This window comes from Camellia sinensis, unplaced genomic scaffold (genome assembly GCF_055761805.1).
Source record: "Camellia sinensis isolate YWXY unplaced genomic scaffold, ASM5576180v1 Unanchor1, whole genome shotgun sequence".
NCBI lineage: Eukaryota > Viridiplantae > Streptophyta > Magnoliopsida > Ericales > Theaceae > Camellia > Camellia sinensis.
Genome location: NW_028128987.1, coordinates 32,197,111 through 32,214,094, shown reverse-complemented (window position 1 = coordinate 32,214,094; position 16,984 = coordinate 32,197,111).

Sequence of the window (16,984 nt, the reverse complement as noted above, 5' to 3'; positions counted from 1 at the left end):
CATAAAATTAAAAATGGAAGTTCATTCAAGAAACCACTATACCTTAACGATCTATTTGGAAATTAAATAAAAAAGGAAGTTGAATAGAAAAGTAACTTGAATAAAAAAGGAAGTTGAAAAAAAATTAAAATGGAAGTTGCAGAAAATTAAAAATGCAAGCAAATTCAAGAAACCACTATACCTTAACGATCTATTTGGAAATTAAATAAAAAAGGAAGTAAGATAGAAAAATAACTTGAATAAAAATGGAAGTTGAATAAAAATAAAAATGAAAGTTGCGTAAAATTAAAAATGGAAGTTCAATCTAGAAACCACTATACCTTAACGATCTATTTGGAAATTAAATAAAAAACCAAGCTGAATAGAAAAGTAAATTGAACAAAAATGGAAGTTGAAGAAAAAGAAAAATGAAAGTTGCATGAAATTAAAAATGGAAGTTCATTCCAGAAACCACTATACCTTAACGATCTATTTGGAAATTAAATAAAAAAGGAAGTTGAATAGAAAAGAAACTTGAATAAAAAAGGAAGTTGAAAATAAATAAAAATGGAAGTTGCAGAAAATTAAAAAGGGAAGTTAATGAAAGAAACCACTATACCTTAACGATCTATTTGGAAATTAAATAAAAAAGGAAGTAAAATAGAAAAGTAAATTGAATAAAAATAGAAGTTGAAGAAAAATAAAAATGAAAGTTGCGTAAAATTAAAAATGGAAGTTCAATCCAGAAACCACTATACCTTAACGATCTATTTGGAAATTAAATAAAAAAGCAAGATGAATAGAAAAGTAAATTGAATAAAAATGGAAGTTAAAGAAAAAGAAAAATGAAAGTTGCATGAAATTAAAAATGGAAGTTCATTCCAGAAACCACTGTACCTTAACGATCTATTTGGAAAATAAATAAAAAAGGAAGTTGAATAGAAAAATAACTTGAATAAAAATAGAAGTTGAATAAAAATAAAAATAGAAGTTGCAGAAAATTAAAAATAGAAATTCATTCAAGAAACCACTATACCTTAACGATCTATTTGGTAATTAAATAAAAAAAGAAGTTGAATAGAAAAGAAAGATGAATAAAAAAGGAGGTTGAAAAAAAATAAAAATGGAAGTTGTAGAAAATTAAAAATGGAAGTTCATTCAAGAAACCACTATACCTTAACGATCTATTTGAAAATTAAATAAAAGAGGAAGTAAAATAGAAAAATAACTTGAAAAAAATGGAAGTTGAATGAAAATGAAAATGAAAGTTGCATAAAATTAAAAATGGAAGTTCAATCCAGAAACCACTATACCTTAACGATCTATTTGGAAACTCAATAAAAAAGCAAGCAGAATAGAAAAGTAAATTGAATGAAATGGAAGTTGAAGAAAAAGACAAATGAAAGTTTCATGAAATTAAAAATGGAAGTTCATTCCAGAAACCACTATACCTTAACGATCTATTTGGAAATTAAATAAAAAAGGAAGTTGATTAGAAAAGAAACTTGAATAAAAAAGGAAGTAGAAAAAAAATAAGAATGGAAGTTGCAGAAAATTAAAAATGGAAGTTCATCAAGAAACCACTATATCTTAACGATCTATCTGGAAATTAAATAAAAAAAGCAAGTTGAATAGAAAAATAAATTGAATAAAAATGGAAGTTGAATAAAAATAAAAATGAAAGTTGCATGAAATTAAAAATGGAAGTTCATTCAAGAAACCACTACACCTTAACGATCTATTTGGAAACTAAATAAAAAAGCAAGCTGAATAGAAAAGTAAATTGAATAAAAATGAAAGTTGAAGAAAAAGAAAAATGAAAGTTGCACGAAACCAAAAATGGATGTTCATTCAAGAAACCACTATACCTTAACGATCTATTTTGAAATTAAATAAAAAAGGAAGTTGAATAGAAAAGAAACTTGAATAAAAAAGGAAGTTGAAAAAAAATTAAAATGGAAGCTGCGGAAAAATAAAAATAGAAGTTAATTCAAGAAACCACTATATCTTAACGGTCTATTTAGAAGTTAAATAAAAAAGGAAGTAAAATAGAAAAATAACTTGAATAAAAATGGAAGTTGAATAAAAATAAAAATGAAATTTGCGTAAAATAAAAAATGGAAGTTCAATCCAGAAACCGCTATACCTTAACGACCTATTTGGAAATTAAATAAAAAAGCAAGCTGAATAGAAAAGTAAATTGAATAAAAATGGAAGTTGAAGAAAAAGAAAAATGAAAGTTGCATGAAATTAAAAATGGAAGTTCATTCCAGAAACCACTATATCTTAACGATCTATTTGGAAATTAAATAAAACAGGAAGTTGAATAGAAAAGTAACTTCAGTAAAAATAGAAGTTGAATAAAAATAAAAATGGAAGTTGCAGAAAATTAAAAATAGAAGTTCATTCAAGAAATCACTATGCCTTAACGATCTATTTGGAAATTAAATAAAAAAGCAAGTTGAATAGAAAAGTAAATTGAATAAAAATGGAAGTTGAAGAAAAAGAAAAATGAAAGATGCATGAAATTAAGAATGGAAGTTCATTCAAGAAACCACTATACCTTAACAATCTATTTGGAAAATAAATAAAAAACGAAGCTGAATAGAAAAATAACTTGAATAAAAATAGAAGTTGAATAAAAATAAAAATAGAAGTTGGAGAAAATTAAAAATGGAAGTTCATTCAAGAAACCACTATACCTTAACGATCTATTTGGAAATTAAATAAAAAAAGAAGTTGAATAGAAAAGAAAGATGAATAAAAAAGGAGGTTGAAAAAAAATAAAAATGGAAGTTGCAGAAAATTAAAAATGGAAGTTCATTCAAGAAACCACTATACCTTAACGATCTATTTGGAAATTAAATAAAAGAGGAAGTAAAATAGAAAAATAACATGAAAAAAAATAAAAGTTGAATGAAAATGAAAATGAAAGTTGCATAGAATTAAAAATGGAAGTTCAATCCAGAAACCACTATACCTTAACGATATATTTGGAAATTAAATAAAAAAGCAAGCAGAATGGAAAAGTAAATTGAATAAAAATGGAAGTTTAGAAAAAGACAAATGAAAGTTTCATGAAATTAAAAATGGAAGTTCATTCCAGAAACCACTATACCTTAACGATCTATTTGGAAATAAAATAAAAAAGGAAGTTGATTAGAAAAGAAACTTGAATAAAAAAGAAGTAGAAAAAAATAAAAATGGAAGTTGCAGAAAATTAAAAATGAAAGTTCATTCAAGAAACCACTATACCTTAACGATCTATTTGGAAATTAAATAAAAAAGCAAGTTGAATAGAAAAATAAATTGAATAAAAATGGAAGTTGAATAAAAAAAAAATGAAAGTTGCATGAAATTAAAAATGGAAGTTCATTCAAGAAAGCACTATACCTTAACGATCTGTTTGGAAACTAAATAAAAAAGGAAGTTGAAAAAAAATAAAAATAGAAGTTGCAGAAAATTGAAAATGCAAGTTAATTCAAGAAACCACTATACCTGTAACGCCCTCAAAATAATAACATTAAACCCATCAATATAGACATGAATTGGTAATAAAGATAAACATTCTTCTATTCATCAGAGTAGTTTCTTACAAAAGTATTACATGTTAACAACAAAAGCAAATGCCGTACGGGCTTACAGCTTTCCAAGTTAACACTTGGTTACAATAAAAGAGTACTAACTCATTTACACATTAAGCCCTTGGCTTGAATTTACATGTAATACATCAAAAGAAATAAGACAACAAAAGTGTGTCCGCCTCTAGCCTCCCATGCTATGTCCTTGGAGGTAGCATGCTACCTGTACCTGAAAATGATATTCCCATATAGGGTGAGCCACAACCCAGTAGAAATACACTAAACCAAATATGAACAATGACTAAAAATTAGCAGTTGATAGATGGCCAACACTGATACTTTCTCTTATCACACTTTACAGTTTCATGACATACAAGTCCAAGTTACAATTCATTTTCCAGTTCCTTTCAATTCTCAATTTACAACCATGGCTCAGAACCTGGCCAACAACTCATATGAGACAGTAACTCATATCAAACACTTCCCATTTCATAATAGATAAGCATATTAGCTATATCACACAACAACAGATAAGCATACAAGCTATATCATCACTTCCACAGATATGCATATGAGCACTATCACACTTCCAATGACAAGCATATGAGCTCTGTCAATACATCATTAGATAAGCATATGAGCTCTATCTACTGAGTCCATCCCCTATCTCCTCCCAACAACATCCGGTTTAGAGGTCCATCCCCTATCTTCTCCTAAACCGTGGAGTACATCCCCTATCTCCTCCAACACAACACAATGCATATAAACAATAATTATACACATCATCACACAACACATAAATTTAACGTGTTCTTTCAATCATCATACTCAATGACTCATTCCAGTGATTAGTTTCCGTTTGCCTAATCATCATGCATTGTCTACAACAATCATGACTATCCTCCACCGATAGCCCAAAGCAGTTATTTCTATACAGAAAATAAATGCAACAATAGATATATAATCAACATTTCAACTAGGTGAGTGATAAATAATCCAACTACACCCTTTAACCCCTCCCTTTCCAATTTCCATGTTCTCAATTCAATTCCTCATTTCCAATAATTAATTATACAAATTAATCAATCAATGTAATTAGGGCATTTTCCATAATCTACATTTCAACACTTAGGTTCCATTTTCATTAATGTCGTAGCATTTATTTCACTCTTTCCATGCCAAACATGCATCTAGGCTTTATGTAGCTAAAACCCCAACTTTTGTAAATTTACACAAAGGCCCCAAAATTTCACGAAATTACTAAACCAACCCCAACATCTCAAAATACTAAAATTTAAAGACAAAACTCATAGAGAGGAGTAGGATATCCCTACCTCAAAGTTTGAGTTCCAATGGAGATGAAGACCAAAATCAAAATGCTTCAAATTCTGAAATTTTCAGATTAAAATGTAGCCCTCGACGATCAACACAACTTTCGTAAAGACCAAAAGTGAGCAAACAACTCCTACTAGATCAAATCTAAGAGAGAAGGGTCGGTTTTAGAGTGAGAAGCTCTGAAAATGGCTTTTTGGAAAAGTAAGAGAGAGAAAAGATCTTGAAAAAGTGATCCAAAAGTCGGATCTCGGATTTATATAAAAGTCTCCCCGCTCGAGTGTCCAAACCCCCGCTCGAGCGTCACTCACAGACTCCCGCTCGAGTGTCAACAATCCCGCTCGAGCGGTGGATACACACTCCCAGAACTTTTACGGAACCAGGTCTCCGCTCGAGCGTTAACCCTCTCCGCTCGAGCGTCACACACAACAACCCGCTCGAGCGTCAAAACTCCCGCTCGAGCGTACAACTCTGCAGAGGAGATACTGGAAGATAGAAAACTACGCTCGAGCTTCAAAAACCCCGCTCGAGCGGACAGACAACAACGAAGGGCCCGGTCGAGCGTCAAAATCCCCGCTCGAGCGTGAAAGCCAAAATCTAGGCAACAACTCTTGGTTTCTAAGTTCAACCAACCTGTTTCAAACTCGCCCAACAAAACTCAAGACTCGAATGCAAGGAGTAAAGGATGTAAACAAGATATACACGACAACCAACTCCACGGAACCTAAGTCCAGATACAACAGTTAAAGAAAAGGGGAAACCGGGATCGCTATAATACCTTAACGATCTATTCGGAAACTAAATAAAAAAGGAAGTAAAATAGAAAAATAACTTGAATAAAAATAAAAATGAAAGTTGTGTAAAATTAAAAATGGAAGTTCAATCCAGAAACCATTATACCTTAACAATCCATTTGGAAATTAAATAAAAAAGCAAGCTGAATAGAAAAGTAAATTGAATAAAAATGGAAGTTGAAGAAAAAGAAAAATGAAAGTTGCATGAAATTAAAAATGGAAGTTCATTCCAGAAACCACTATACGTTAACGACCTATTTGGAAATTAAATAAAAAAGGAAGTTGAAAATAAATAAAAACGGAAGTTGCAGAAAATTAAAAATGGAAGTTAATTCAAGAAACCACTATACCTTAACGATCTATTTGGAAATTAAATAAAAAAGGAAGTAAAATAGAAAAATAACATGAATCAAAATGGAAGTTGAAGAAAAATAAAAATGAAAGTTGCATAAAATTAAAAATGGAAGTTCAATCCAGAAACCACTATACCTTAACGATCTATTTGGAAATTAAATAAAAAAGCAAGCTGAATAGAAAAGTAAATTGAATAAAAATGGATGTTGAAGAAAAAGAAAAATGAAAGTTGCATAAAATTAAAAATGGAAGTTCATTCAAGAAACCATTATACCTTAACGATCTATTTGGAAAAAAAATAAAAAAGGAAGTTGAATAGAAAAGTAACTTCAACAAAAATAGAAGTTGAATAAAAAGAAAAATGAAAGTTGCAGAAAATTAAAAATAGAAGTTCATTCAAGAAACCACTATACCTTAACGATCTATTTGGAAATTAAAGAAAAAAGGAAGTTGAATATAAAAGAAACTTGGATAAAAAAGGAAGTTGAAAAAAAATAAAAAAGGAGTTTGCAGAAAATTAAAAATGCAAGTAAATTCAAGAAACCACTATACCTTAACGATCTATTCGGAAATTAAATAAAAAAGGAAGTAAAATAGAAAAATAACTTGAATAAAAGTGGAAGTTGAATAAAAATAAAAATGAAAGTTGCGTAAAATTCAAAATGGAAGGTCAATCTAGAAACCACTATACCTTAACGACCTATTTGGAAATTAAATAAAAAAGCAAGCTGAATAGAATAGTAAATTGAATAAAAATGGAAGTTGAAGAAAAAGAAAAATGAAAGTTGCATGAAATTAAAAATGGAAGTTCATTCCAGAAACCACTATACCTTAACGATCTATTTGAAAATTAAATAAAAAAGGAAGTTGAATAGAAAAGATACTCGAACAAAAAAGGAAGTTGAAAAAAAATAAAAATGGAGTTTGCAGAAAATCAAAAATGCAAGTAAATTCAAGAAACCACTATTCCTTAACGATCTATTCGGAAATTAAATAAAAAAGGAGGTAAAATAGAAAAATAACTTGAATAAAAACGGAAGTTGAATAAAAATAAAAATGAAAGTTGCGTAAAATTAAAAATGAAAGTTCAATCCAGAAACCACTATACCTTAACGACCTATTTGGAAATTAAATAAAAAAGCAAGCTTAATAGAAAAGTAAATTGAATAAAAATGGAAGTTGAAGAAAAAGAAAAATGAAAGTTGCATGAAATTAAAAATGGAAGTTCATTCCAGAAACCACTATACCTTAACGATCTATTTGGAAAATAAATAAAAAAAGTAAGTTGGATAGAAAAGAAACTTGAATAAAAAAGGAAGTTGAAAAAAAAGAAAAATGTAGTTTGCAGAATATTAAAAATGCAAGTAAATTCAAGAAACCACAATACCTTAACGATCTATTTGGAAATTAAATAAAGAGGAAGTAAAATAGAAAAATAACTTGAATAAAAATGGAAGTTGAATAAAAATAAAAATGAAAGTTGCGTAAAATTAAAAATGGAAGTTCAATCGAGACACCACTATACGTTAACGACCTATTTGGAAATTAAATAAAAAAACAAGCCGAATAGAAAAGTAAATTGAATAAAAATGGAAGTTGAAGAAAAAGAAAAATGAAAGTTGCATGAAATTAAAAATGGAAGTTCATTCTGGAAACCACTATACGTTAACGACCTATTTGGAAATTAAATAAAAAAGGAAGTTCAATAAAAAAGAAACTTGAATAAAAAAGAAATTTGAAAATAAATAAAAATGGATGTTGCAGAAAATTAAAAATGGAAGTTAATTCAAGAAACCACTATACCTTGACGATCTATTTGGAAATTAAATAAAAAAGGAAGTAAAATAGAAAAATAACATGAATCAAAATGGAAGTTGAAGAAAAATAAAAATGAAAGTTGTGTAAAATTAAAAATGGAAGTTCAATCCAGAAACCACTATACCTTAACGATCTATTTGGAAATTAAATAAAAAAGCAAGCTGAATAGAAAAGTAAATTGAATAAAAATGGATGTTGAAGAAAAAGAAAAATGAAAGTTGCATAAAATTAAAAATGGAAGTTCATTCAAGAAACCATTATACCTTAACGATCTATTTGGAAAAAAAATAAAAAAGGAAGTTGAATAGAAAAGTAACTTCAACAAAAATAGAAGTTGAATAAAAAGAAAAATGAAAGTTGCAGAAAATTAAAAATAGAAGTTCATTCAAGAAACCACTATACCTTAACGATCTATTTGGAAATTAAAGAAAAAAGGAAGTTCAATATAAAAGAAACTTGGATAAAAAAGGAAGTTGAAAAAAAATAAAAAAGGAGTTTGCAGAAAATTAAAAATGCAAGTAAATTCAAGAAACCACTATACCTTAACGATCTATTCGGAAATTAAATAAAAAAGGAACTAAAATAGAAAAATAACTTGAATAAAAGTGGAAGTTGAATAAAAATAAAAATGAAAGTTGCGTAAAATTCAAAATGGAAGGTCAATCCAGAAACCACTATAACTTAACGACCTATTTGGAAATTAAATAAAAAAGCAAGCTGAATAGAATAGTAAATTGAATAAAAATGGAAGTTGAAGAAAAAGAAAAATGAAAGTTGCATGAAATTAAAAATGGAAGTTCATTCCAGAAACCACTATACCTTAACGATCTATTTGGAAATTAAATAAAAAAGGAAGTTGAATAGAAAAGATACTCGAACAAAAAAGGAAGTTGAAAAAAAATAAAAATGGAGTTTGCAGAAAATCAAAAATGCAAGTAAATTCAAGAAACCACTATTCCTTAACGATCTATTCGGAAATTAAATAAAAAAGGAGGTAAAATAGAAAAATAACTTGAATAAAAATGGAAGTTGAATAAAAATAAAAATGAAAGTTGCGTAAAATTAAAAATGAAAGTTCAATCCAGAAACCACTATACCTTAACGACCTATTTGGAAATTAAATAAAAAAGCAAGCTGAATAGAAAAGTAAATTGAATAAAAATGGAAGTTGAAGAAAAAGAAAAATGAAAGTTGCATGAAATTAAAAATGGAAGTTCATTCCAGAAACCACTATACCTTAACGATCTATTTGGAAATTAAATAAAAAAGTAAGTTGGATAGAAAAGAAACTTGAATAAAAAAGGAAGTTGAAAAAAAAGAAAAATGTAGTTTGCAGAATATTAAAAATGCAAGTAAATTCAAGAAACCACAATACCTTAACGATCTATTTGGAAATTAAATAAAGAGGAAGTAAAATAGAAAAATAACTTGAATAAAAATGGAAGTTGAATAAAAATAAAAATGAAAGTTGCGTAAAATTAAAAATGGAAGTTCAATCGAGACACCACTATACGTTAACGACCTATTTGAAAATTAAATAAAAAAACAAGCCGAATAGAAAAGTAAATTGAATAAAAATGGAAGTTGAAGAAAAAGAAAAATGAAAGTTGCATGAAATTAAAAATGGAAGTTCATTCTGGAAACCACTATACGTTAACGACCTATTTGGAAATTAAATAAAAAAGGAAGTTCAATAAAAAAGAAACTTGAATAAAAAAGAAATTTGAAAATAAATAAAAATGGATGTTGCAGAAAATTAAAAATGGAAGTTAATTCAAGAAACCACTATACCTTGACGATCTATTTGGAAATTAAATAAAAAAGGAAGTAAAATAGAAAAATAACATGAATCAAAATGGAAGTTGAAGAAAAATAAAAATGAAAGTTGTGTAAAATTAAAAATGGAAGTTCAATCCAGAAACCACTATACCTTAACGATCTATTTGGAAATTAAATAAAAAAGCAAGCTGAATAGAAAAGTAAATTGAATAAAAATGGATGTTGAAGAAAAAGAAAAACGAAAGTTGCATAAAATTAAAAATGGAAGTTCATTCAAGAAACCATTATACCTTAACGATCTATTTGGAAAAAAAATAAAAAAGGAAGTTGAATAGAAAAGTAACTTCAACAAAAATAGAAGTTGAATAAAAAGAAAAATGAAAGTTGCAGAAAATTAAAAATAGAAGTTCATTCAAGAAACAACTATACCTTAACGATCTATTTGGAAATTAAAGAAAAAAGGAAGTTGAATATAAAAGAAACTTGGATAAAAAAGGAAGTTGAAAAAAAATAAAAAAGGAGTTTGCAGAAAATTAAAAATGCAAGTAAATTCAAGAAACCACTATACCTTAACGATCTATTCGGAAATTAAATAAAAAAGGAACTAAAATAGAAAAATAACTTGAATAAAAGTGGAAGTTGAATAAAAATAAAAATGAAAGTTGCGTAAAATTCAAAATGGAAGGTCAATCCAGAAACCACTATACCTTAACGACCTATTTGGAAATTAAATAAAAAAGCAAGCTGAATAGAATAGTAAATTGAATAAAAATGGAAGTTGAAGAAAAAGAAAAATGAAAGTTGCATGAAATTAAAAATGGAAGTTCATTCCAGAAACCACTATACCTTAACGATCTATTTGGAAATTAAATAAAAAAGGAAGTTGAATAGAAAAGATACTCGAACAAAAAAGGAAGTTGAAAAAAAATAAAAATGGAGTTTGCAGAATATCAAAAATGCAAGTAAATTCAAGAAACCACTATTCCTTAACGATCTATTCGGAAATTAAATAAAAAAGGAGGTAAAATAGAAAAATAACTTGAATAAAAATGGAAGTTGAATAAAAATAAAAATGAAAGTTGCGTAAAATTAAAAATGAAAGTTCAATCCAGAAACCACTATATCTTAACGAACTATTTGGAAATTAAATAAAAAAGCAAGCTGAATAGAAAAGTAAATTGAATAAAATGGAAGTTGAAGAAAAAGAAAAATGAAAGTTGCATGAAATTAAAAATGGAAGTTCATTCCAGAAACCACTATACCTTAACGATCTATTTGGAAATTAAATAAAAAAGTAAGTTGGATAGAAAAGAAACTTGAACAAAAAAGGAAGTTGAAAAAAAATTAAAATGGAGTTTGCAGAAAATTACAAATGCAAGTAAATTCAAGAAACCACAATACCTTAACGATCTATTTGGAAATTAAATAAAAAGAAAGTAAAATAGAAAAATAACTTGAATAAAAATGGAAGTTGAATAAAAATAAAAATGAAAGTTGCGTAAAATTAAAAATGGAAGTTCAATCGAGAAACCACTATACCTTAACGACCTATTTGGAAATTAAATAAAAAAACAAGCTGAATAGAAAAGTAAATTGAATAAAAATGGAAGTTGAAGAAAAAGAAAAATGAAAGTTGCATGAAATTAAAAATGGAAGTTCATTCTGGAAACCACTATACGTTAACGACCTATTTGGAAATTAAATAAAAAAGGAAGTTCAATAAAAAAGAAACTTGAATAAAAAAGAAATTTGAAAATAAATAAAAATGGAAGTTGCAGAAAATTAAAAATGGAAATTAATTCAAGAAACCACTATACCTTAACGATCTATTTGGAAATTAAATAAAAAAGGAAGTAAAATAGAAAAATAACATGAATAAAAATCGAAGTTGAAGAAAAATAAAAATGAAAGTTGTGTAAAATTAAAAATGGAAGTTCAATCCAAAAACCACTATACCTTAACGATCTATTTGGAAATTAAATAAAAAAGCAAGCTGAATAGAAAAGTAAATTGAATAAAAATGGATGTTGAAGAAAAAGAAAAATGAAAGTTGCGTAAAATTAAAAATGGAAGTTCATTCAAGAAACCATTACACCTTAACGATCTATTTGGAAAAAAAAATAAAAAAGGAAGTTGAATAGAAAAGTAACTTCAACAAAAATAGAAGTTGAATAAAAAGAAAAATGAAAGTTGCAGAAAATTAAAAATAGAAGTTCATTCAAGAAACCACTGTACCTTAACGATCTATTTGGAAATTAAAGAAAAATGGAAGTTGAATAGAAAAGAAACTTGAATAAAAAAGGAAGTTGAAAAAAAATAAAAAAAGGAGTTTGCAGAAAATTAAAAATGCAAGTAAATTCAAGAAACCACTATACCTTAACGATCTATTCGGAAATTAAATAAAAAAGGAAGTAAAATAGAAAAATAACTTGAATAAAAGTGGAAGTTGAATAAAAATAAAAATGAAAGTTGTGTAAAATTCAAAATGGAATGTCAATCTAGAAACCACTATACCTTAACGACCTATTTGGAAATTAAATAAAAAAGCAAGCTGAATAGAATAGTAAATTGAATAAAAATAGAAGTTGAAGAAAAAGAAAAATGAAAGTTGCATGAAATTAAAAATAGAAGTTCATTCCAGAAATCACTATACCTTAACGATCTATTTGGAAATTAAATAAAAAAGGAAGTTGAAAAAAAATAAAAATGGAGTTTGCAGAAAATTAAAAATGCAATTAAATTCAAGAAACCACTATACCTTAACGATCTATTCGGAAATTAAATAAAAAAGGAGGTAAAATAGAAAAATAACTTGAATAAAAATGGAAGTTGAATAAAAATAAAAATGAATGTTGCATAAAATTAAAAATGGAAGTTCAATCCAGAAACCACTATACCTTAACGACCTATTTGGAAATTAAATAAAAAAGCAAGCTGAATAGAAAAGTAAATTGAATAAAAATGGAAGTTGAAGAAAAAGACAAATGAAAGTTGCATGAAATTAAAAATGGAAGTTCATTCCAGAAACCACTATACCTTAACGATCTATTTGGAAATTAAATAAAAAAGTAAGTTGAATAGAAAAGAAACTTGAATAAAAAAGGAAGTTGAAAAAAAATAAAAAAGGAGTTTGCAGAAAATTAAAAATGCAAGTAAATTCAAGAAACCACAATACCTTAACGATCAATTTGGAAATTAAATAAAAAAGGAAGTAAAATAGAAAAATAACTTGAATAAAAATGGAAGTTGAATAAAAATAAAAATGAAAGTTGCGTAAAATTAAAAATGGAAGTTCAATCGAGAAACCACTATACCTTAACGACCTATTTGGAAATTAAATAAAAAAGCAAGCTGAATAGAAAAGTAAATTGAATAAAAATGGAAGTTGAAGAAAAAGAAAAATGAAAGTTGCATGAAATTAAAAATGGAAGTTCATTCTGGAAACCACTATACGTTAACGACCTATTTGGAAATTAAATAAAAAGGAAGTTCAATAAAAAAGAAACTTGAATAAAAATGGAAGTTGAAAATAAATAAAAATGGAAGTTGCAGAAAATTAAAAATGGAAGTTAATTCAAGAAACCACTATACCTTAACGATCTATTTGGAAATTAAATAAAAAAGGAAGTAAAATAGAAAGATAACATGAATAAAAATGGAAGTTGAAGAAAAATAAAAATGAAAGTTGTGTAAAATTGAAAATGGAAGTTCAATCCAGAAACCACTATATCTTAACGATCTATTTGGAAATTAAATAAAAAAGCAAGCTGAATAGAAAAGTAAATTGAATAAAAATGGATGTTGAAGAAAAAGAAAAATGAAAGTTGCGTAAAATTAAAAATGGAAGTTCATTCAAGAAACCATTATACCTTAACGATCTATTTGGACAAAAAATAAAAAAGGAAGTGGAATTGAAAAGTATTTCAAAAAAAATAGAAGTTGAATAAAAAGAAAAATGAAAGTTGCAGAAAATTAAAAATAGAAGTGCATTCAAGAAACCACTGTACCTTAACGATCTATTTGGAAATTGAAGAAAAAAGGATGTTGAATAGAAAAGAAACTTGAATAAAAAAGGAAGTTGAAAAAAAATAAAAAAGGAGTTTGCAGAAAATTAAAAATGCAAGTAAATTCAAGAAACCACTATACCTTAACGATCTATTCGGAAATTAAATAAAAAAGGAAGTAAAATAGAAAAATAACTTGAACAAAAGTGGAAGTTGAATAAAAATAAAAATGAAAGTTGCGTAAAATTCAAAATGGAAGGTCAATCCAGAAACCACTATACCTTAACGACCTATTTGGAAATTAAATAAAAAACAAGCTGAATAGAATAGTAAATTGAATAAAAATGGAAGTTGAAGAAGAAGAAAAATGAAAGTTGCATGAAATTAAAAATGGAAGTTCATTCTAGAAACTACTATACCTTAACGATCTATTTGGAAATTAAATAAAAAAGGAAGTTGAATAGAAAAGAAACTTGAATAAAAAAGGAAGTTGAAAAAAAATACAAATGGAGTTTGCAGAAAATTAAAAATGCAAGTAAATGAAAGAAACCACTATACCTTGACGATCTATTCGAAAATTAAATAAAAAAGGAAGTAAAATAGAAAAATAACTTGAATAAAAATGGAAGTTGAATAAAAATAAAAATGAAAGTTGCGTAAAATTAAAAATGGAAGTTCAATCCAGAAACCACTATACCTTAACGACCTATTTGGAAATTAAATAAAAAAGCAAGCTGAATAGAAAAGTAAATTGAATAAAAATGGAAGTTGAAGAAATAGAAAAATGAAAGTTGCATGAAATTAAAAATGAAAGTTCATTCCAGAAACCATTATACCTTAACGATCTATTTAAAAATTAAATAAAAAAGGAAGTTGAATAGAAAAGAAACTTGAATAAAAAAGGAAGTTGAAAAAAAATAAAAATGGAGTTTGCAGAAAATTAAAAATTCAAGAAACCACTATACCTTAACGATCTATTCGGAAATTAAATAAAAAAGGAAGTAAAATAGAAAAATTACTTGAATAAAAATGGAAGTTGAAAAAAAATAAAAATGAAAGTTGCGTAAAATTCAAAATGGAAGTTCAATCCAGAAACCACTATACCTTAATGATCTATTTGGAAATTAAATTAAAAAGCAAGTTGAATAAAAAAGTAAATTGAATAAAAATGGAAGTTGAAGAAAAAGAAAAATGAAAGTTGCATGAAATTAAAAATGGAAGTTCAAACCAGAAACCACTATATCTTAACGATCTATTTGGAAATTAAATAAAAAAGCAAGCTGAAGAGAATAGTAAATTGAATAAAAATGGATGTTGAAGAAAAAGAAAAATGAAAGTTGCATAAAATTAAAATTGGAAGTTCATTGCAGAAATAACTATACCTTAACGATCTATTTGGAAATTAAATAAAAAAGGAAGTTGAATAGAAAAGTAACTTCGATAAAAATAGAAGTTGAATAAAAATAAAAATGGAAGTTGCAGAAAATTAAAAATGGAAGTTCAATCCAGAAACCACTATACCTTAACGATCTATTTGGAAATTAAATAAAAAAGCAAGCTGAATGGAAAAGTAAATTGAATAAAAATGGAAGTTGAAGAAAAAGAAAAATGAAAGTTGCATGAAATTAAAAATGGAAGTTCATTCCAAAAACTACTATACGTTAACGATCTGTTTGGAAATTAAATAAAAAAGGAAGTTGAATAGAAAAGAAACTTGAATAAAAAAGGAAGTTGAAAATAAATAAAAATGGAAGTTGCAGTAAATTAAAAATGGAAGTTAATTCAAGAAACCACTATACCTTAACGATCTAATTGGAAATTAAATTAAAAAGGAAGTAAAATAGAAAAATAACTTGAATAAAAATGGAAGTTGAAGAAAAATAAAAATGAAAGTTGCGTAAAATTAAAAATAGAAGTTCAATCCAGAAACCACTATACCATAACGATCTATTTGGAAATTAAATAAAAAAACAAGCTGAATAGAAAAGTAAATGGAATAAAAATGGAAGTTGAAGAAAAAGAAAAATGAAAGTTACATGAAATTAAAAATGGAAGTTCATTCCAGAAACCACTATACCTTAACGATCTATTTGGAAAATAAATAAAAAAGGAAGTTGAATAGAAAAATAACTTGAATAAAAATAGAAGTTGAATAAAAATAAAAATAGAGGTTGCAGAAAATTAAAAATGGAAGTTCATTCAAGAAACCATTATACCTTAACGATCTATTTGGAAATTAAATAAAAAAAGAAGTTGAATAGAAAAGAAAGATGATTAAAAAAGGGGGTTGAAAAAAAAATAAAAATGAAAGTTGTATAAAATTGGAAATGGAAGTTCATTAAAGAAACCACTATACCTTAACGATCTATTTGGAAATTAAATAAAAAAGGGAACTTTAATATAAAAGAAAATTGAATAAAAATGGAAGTTGAATAAAAATAAAAATGAAAGTTGTATAAAATTAAAAATGTAAGTTCAATCCAGAAACCATTATACCTTAACGATCTATTTGGAAATTAAATAAAAAAAGAAGTTGAATAGAAAAGAAAGATGATTAAAAAAGGGGGTTGAAAAAAAAATAAAAATGGAAGTTGCAAAAAATTAAAAATGGAAGTTCATTCAAAAAACCACTATACCTTAACGATCTATTAGGAAACTAAATAAAAAAGCAAGCTGAATAGAAAAGTAAATTGAATAAAAATGAAAGTTGAAGAAAAAGAAAAATGATCGTTGCACGAAACTAAAAATGGAAGTTCATTCAAGAAACCACTATACTTTAACGATCTATTTGACAATTAAATAAAAAAGCAAGCAGAATAGAAAATTAAATTGAATAAAAATGGAAGTTGAAGAAAAAGACAAATGAAAGTTGCATGAAATTAAAAATGGAAGTTCATTCCAGAAACCACTATACCTTAACGATCTATTTGGAAATTAAATAAAAAAGTAAGTTGAATAGAAAAGAAACTTGAATAAAAAAGGAAGTTGAAAAAAAATAAAAAAGGAGTTTGCAGAAAATTAAAAATGCAAGTAAATTCAAGAAACCACAATACCTTAACGATCTATTTGGAAATTAAATAAAAAAGGAAGTTGAATAGAAAAGTAAATTGAATAAAAATGGAAGTTCAATAAAAAGAAAAATGAAAGTTGCATGAAATTAAAAATGGAAGTTCATTCAAGAAACCGCTATACCTTAACGATCTACTTGTAAACTAAATAAAAAAGCAAGCTGAAAAGAAAAGTAAATTGAATAAAAATGAAAGTTGAAGAAAAAGAAAAATAAAAGTTGCACGAAACTAAAAATGGAAGTTCATTACTATACCTTAACGATCTATTTGGGAAT